The sequence below is a fragment of the Phalaenopsis equestris genome, unplaced genomic scaffold, assembly GCF_001263595.1.
Source record: "Phalaenopsis equestris unplaced genomic scaffold, ASM126359v1 Scaffold000302, whole genome shotgun sequence".
Classification (NCBI taxonomy): domain Eukaryota; kingdom Viridiplantae; phylum Streptophyta; class Magnoliopsida; order Asparagales; family Orchidaceae; genus Phalaenopsis; species Phalaenopsis equestris.
Genome location: NW_018164744.1, coordinates 507881 through 513642, shown reverse-complemented (window position 1 = coordinate 513642; position 5762 = coordinate 507881). Strand labels below are relative to the sequence as shown.

Genomic DNA, 5762 nt, shown 5'->3' with positions numbered 1-5762 from the left:
CATGTTAGGTAGGTCTTCTGGAATTTAAGTTATGGCGGTTGCATATGCTGCTGCAGACTTGGAACACATCTTATAGTTAATAGACAAATTTTATTCTTACGTTGTTTTCTTTTTGGCAATCTACGTAATTTTCCATTCAATATGAATGCATTTTTTTTTTCAAGTGTTTCTACAAGTGTTTCTAAACAGTTTAGTTGCAAATTTGAATCACTTATAATCCACTTCCCTTATATTATTGCTAGAGCTGGATTACGTGCGAATTTAACTGAGTTGCGTAAGAACTTCGCTCGTGTTGGAGCCCTTTGCGAAAACTTTACTCAAGTTTGGTTCGATTTCAGCTCAAGCATATTTGATAGTATTTAATCTTCAACTCTTTATAAATCAGAAAAATTTGAATCTGGTTTTAGTTTGGTTCATATTATGATCATTGAGTTGTTATTGGCAATTTGTTGGTCAAACCATGAGTGTTAATCTTACTTATTTATTTACATATCTAATGCCTAAATTTCAATTTTTACATATATCTCATCTTATACACAAAAATGTGTAGTTAACTTTTTAAAAGTTAAAATAGTTATATTTTTGACTTGATATGAAATACATAAGAATTGAGTGGGGTATGTATGGGAATGCCTCTTTTTTTTTTAAAATTATTTGCTACTATTCGTTTAGTTACGTTTTTTAATTTGGCTTTCAGAAATTTCAAGAATTTGTCCAATTTTTAAAAAATAAAAAAGTTTAGCAAAACAGTTTTAAATAAATTTGATTTTCCTACAGTTCTACAACCCTTTTACATGTAACTTCAGCCGCTCCAAACACATTCTAAGTATGTTTGTAAAGAATTGCTTGGTCCTTCAACTGCTCATTTACTTATCTTGCACTGCCTACTTGTGATGTGATCATGTTTTCAAACTTTCAAAAAACCAATATTGAATAATTTCACCTGAATTCTTGTTGATCTGCAGGTATAAACTGGATGTTTTGAGTGCCGGTAAAGACTTCACAAAGGTAAGGAAGGCTATTACTGCAGGATTCTTTTTTCACGCTGCAAGAAAAGATCCTCAAGAGGGTTATAGAACCCTACTGGAGAACCAACCAGTCTACATCCATCCCAGCAGTGCTCTCTACCAAAGGCAGCCAGAATGGGTAATTTACCATGAACTGGTCATGACCACAAAGGCGTACATGCGCGAAGTTACTGCAGTCGATCCCAAATGGCTCGTAGAACTTGCACCGAGGTTTTATAAATCCGCAGATCCAATGAAGTTGAGCAAGCGAAAACGTCAAGAGCGAATTGAGCCGCTCTATGACAGATACCATGAGCCTAATTCATGGCGCTTGAGCAGACGGAGAGCTTGATTTGTCAGTATTATTCACCGTTATTGCTGAATTTCACTGATGTTTATGTAAATTTGTTTTTGTTTTTCATGGAGTAAGGGTGTTCTTGCAAGTTTGCAGGACTGTTCTGTAGATAAGGTTTTTTATGGGATTAATACATGTAATCCTGTCGTGAGGCTAATTCATTATGTACACAAATGATGAATTAATAATCAAGCCGTAGTTTTTTTAGCTGTACTGTGTATGTTATGTTTTTGGTTGATGAAATTTAACTTGGGGAGAGTTTTGAAAGGCTCTAATAATATTGGAAAGGATTTTTCTGTTTTTTAATGTAGTTTTGTTGGCTAACTTATTCATATTAAGCTTCAAATAAGCAATGATGGTTTTGAATCTATGATTATTTGTTATGTTTTTTAATGTAGTTTTGTTGGCTAACTTATTCATATTAAGCTTCAAATAAGCAATCCCCCTCTCTTGAGGGCCGGCCGGTCCTCCCCCTAGCCCCCGCATCACATTATCCTTGTTTTCACCCTCATTTTCTGAGGATATCAAGATAATGAGAGAATCTATGATTAAAATTATTTGTTTGATGCTAATTGCTCATGGTCTAGTAGTTGCAATGAATTTTAGAATTGAAGAAATTTATCTACATTCATTTAGAGTGAACTGTGGCGGAATGATATTGAATGTGAATAATATCAAATGATTTTGTTGTCCTGGGTTATCATGAACTATAGTCTACTTAGAGAAGGTAGTCGCTCAACTTGATTAACTTATTTTTGTTACCAATGATGGTTTGCATTGTTCAATGAAATCTTGTAAATTTGGGGTGGATGTTGGGAAAAAAAAAATGGCAACGGTGCATGTTGAAACTTAGGTAAGAAATGTCACTTTAAGAAATACTGCAAGCTTCGAAGACGGTTGGTGGTGAAGGTTTAAATAAAAAACTTTTTATAAATGTCTCCATCGATGAAGTTCAATGTCTCATTTACTTTAGCCATAGATAATATTGAATTATGGATAATATATTCATGTGTCTCTTTTCATGCTTGATCTAATAAAAAGGTGTTCAAAAGTTATACTCAAACTAATCTACACTTTAAGAAATACTGCAAGCTTCGAAGACGGTTGATGGTGAAGGTTCAAATAAAAAACTTTTTATAAATGTCTCCATAGATGAAGTTCAATGTCTCATTTACTTTAGTCCAAGATAGTATTGAATCATGGATAATATATTCATGTGTCTCTTTTCATGCTTACTCTAATAAAGAGGTGGTCAAAAGTTATACTCAAACTAATATGGGGAAGGTGTATTTATGAGATAATAAAGTTTGCATTATTATTGGAAATTGTGATGTTGATATCATGTTTATGGGTTTATGAAATTTCAGATTTAAGGTCCAAATTAAATAAATCCAGCAAGAAGGTGAGTTTAATAAATCCAGATTTATTATTATGGGTCTTGATGCGGGCGCTGAATCAACGCCTAGTTCGGGGCGCTGAAACGGTGCCCAGTTCGGGGCGCTGAAAAAGCGCCAGGTCTAGGGCAGTAAAATAACGCCTGAGAGGCACTGAGTATCGTAGGAGAAGCCGCACTAAGACAGAAAGAAACGCGAAGTAGGAGCAAGATCAAGAACTATTGTGATCTAGGAAGATGGTTATCACACCCATAAAGCATTTCTTGCCTTTCTTTTTCGTGGAAGTTTTCATTTTTATTTTTTTCTATTTTTTCTCAGTAGGAGTCTATAAATTGCCTAAATTGCCTTTCTTTTGTGTGGAAGTTTTCATTTTTTTTTCCATTTTTTCCCGGTATGAGTTTATAAATTGTTGTACTTTGTGTGTAAGAGTAAGGTTTTTTGTTGTGTTTATCTTTAGATGTCTGTGTGAAGTTCTTTTCCTCTTTGTGGGTTGTATCTGAGGATATTACAATCTGTTGTGATATATAGAATAAAATAGAACAATCGACGACGATGAAGCAAAAAATAGAACAAGAAAATTCACACCAGAAAATAGTAACACAGTGGAACACACAGATTTTCGTGATTCAGCAAATTGCCTACGTCCACGCAGTTACAGAGGATTTGCTACTTGAGAAATTTACACGAGTTGATCGTCTCGACTCACAAGAGGAATCTCTCACTTCGTTGCTCTCTGTCTCTTCCTCGACTCACAAGAGGAATCTCTCACTTCGTTGCTCTCTGTCTCTTCCTCTCTCTCTCTACACGGAGATACACCGAAGAAGATAAACTTACAAGAGAAATAAACCTAATTTCTCTTCTGTCACAAGCCACCAAGAAGAAGCCAAGGGAAAACCATCTTCTTCCTCTTCCTTCTACAACAAGGAACTACTGCTTGCACTTCTCTTCCTCTATCCCGAGGAAACCCGAAGAATAACACAAAAAGGTCGTTCTTAAATTGAAGGAGAGCCGTGCGATGCCTTTTATTGCGAGAGAGATAGCTCATCGGTTCACGACTGAAGAGGCGAGAGGTGAACCGAAGCTGCGTTTCGAGAAACAAGAGGCGGGAGCAGTTTGTGAAAACTGCAGGGTCGCGCGATTGGGAACAGGGAGGCGGGAGTGGGAAGCATAAGCGGGAGCGGTTACCTATCGGGCTCCAGCTAACACAATCAATTAAAATTATAGCCTCTGTAGTCAACCGATACTATTACAATCATGATTTTGTAATATGATTATCAACATTGTAGCACAGAATTTTTTTCAACATTGTAGTCAACCGATACTATTATCAACATTGTAGTCAACCGATACTATTACAATTATCAACCGCTATTATCACGAAGAACTACATTTGTTGTAGCACAAGTACAACTAATAAAATCATACTACTATTATACATATATGATTATCAACATTGTAATTTCATCTCTAAATTAGAAGAAGAGTAGACCTATATACTTGTAATTACATAGCACATTATTTTGACAGAACTATATACAAATAATTACATAGGACATTATTTTGACAAGAAGAGTAGGCCTCGTGGTTTTTTCTTTTCAGAATTTATTTACGTGTTAGAATTGTGCGAAGAGCTAACACACATATCATTGCATTTACGCATACCACGATTAAAACATACAAAATTCAATAAAAATGAAAAATAAAGGTTGAAATTTTATGATGAATTTTGATATTTGAGTGAGAATTCAAAAATTGAAAGAATAGGGTGTTTGATTTATAAATAGCAATATTTAGGGAGAGTTCTCTGTGTAATTGTCCTAATTTTTTTAAAAGTTTTTCTTACGAAAAAAAGTGTAAATTTTGTAAAATTTTGGCGTAGAATTAGTTTTCAATGGAGGACAGAAAAGTCAATGGTTGTGGTTTTTATTTTGAATTTTCAACAATTAATTTTTTAAATAATATAAAATATATATATTTTTAATTATAAATTATGAGCATAACTTTCTTTTCTCATGCTTAGACCTATTCAACATTTCGGTATTTAAGCTTCTAATTTTATGATGATCTTCTTTGACCAAAAAAAATCTATATAATCAACAAATTTTCATTATCCGACATAAATCTCGAGATATGACACAGATCCCAACATGATGTTTTGAGCAATAAAAGTTCAAATCTTGATAACAATTCATCTAGAGCTTCGATTTTAACAAACTTATAGTCAAACTGACCAGCTCGAGGGAACAAACCTAATGATATAAAAAATAGTCCAATCCGAGTCAAATCAAGCTCAGATCAAGACATTAAACCATCATTGGAAGATTTCTGGACACATTTGAAAGGTCAGACAGATGTCGACACTAGCAAGCCCGTACTCGAATCGAGCGTCTCGACAAGACAAATCCAACGAGCCTAAGATCACTCAATTCTGACATCATTAAAGCATTCAAATGTCCATTAAACGCTGTATGATTGAGGGAAACTCTCCGGACCGTCCGATCAAAATAGTTCATATTCTTGCATCAATTGCATTCAAAACACTATAAATAGACTTTCACCCCTCACATGAGAAGAAACTGAAGTCTAGAGAGAGAGCTTGAGGCATTGAGGAGAAGCTGCAGCTCAACATCATTGCCGACCTCCATCGTCGACTGCCGTCGACTGCTGCCGACTGCCGACAACCACCGCCGACCGTCGACGACCTCCGCTAACCGTCATCAACCACCACTAACCACCATCGATCACCACCAACTAGATGTCGTCAGTGATGTTATAATCTAAAAAATATAGTTATCCTTTTTCCCGTCTGTGGGATAAAGAATTTTTGTAATCATCAATTTAATAGTGAATTTCCGTGACTGGGCCATGCCCCATGATTTTTCCCATTACGGATTTTCCAAATAAAAACTTCTGGAGTTATCACCGTTTGTTTCTTTTTAATCTGCGTGTGTGCTGAACTCTCATACAATGTTAAGACGATAGTCCGTTCCTCTATCGCCGCAAATT

At 35.3% G+C, this 5762-nt stretch overlaps 1 protein-coding gene across 1 annotated transcript in view; it reads left to right on the top strand.

Moving 5' to 3' along the window:
• The window catches only part of LOC110025566 (probable pre-mRNA-splicing factor ATP-dependent RNA helicase DEAH5), a 16544-nt gene that overhangs the window by 1264 nt on the left and 9518 nt on the right, over positions 1-5762 (top strand).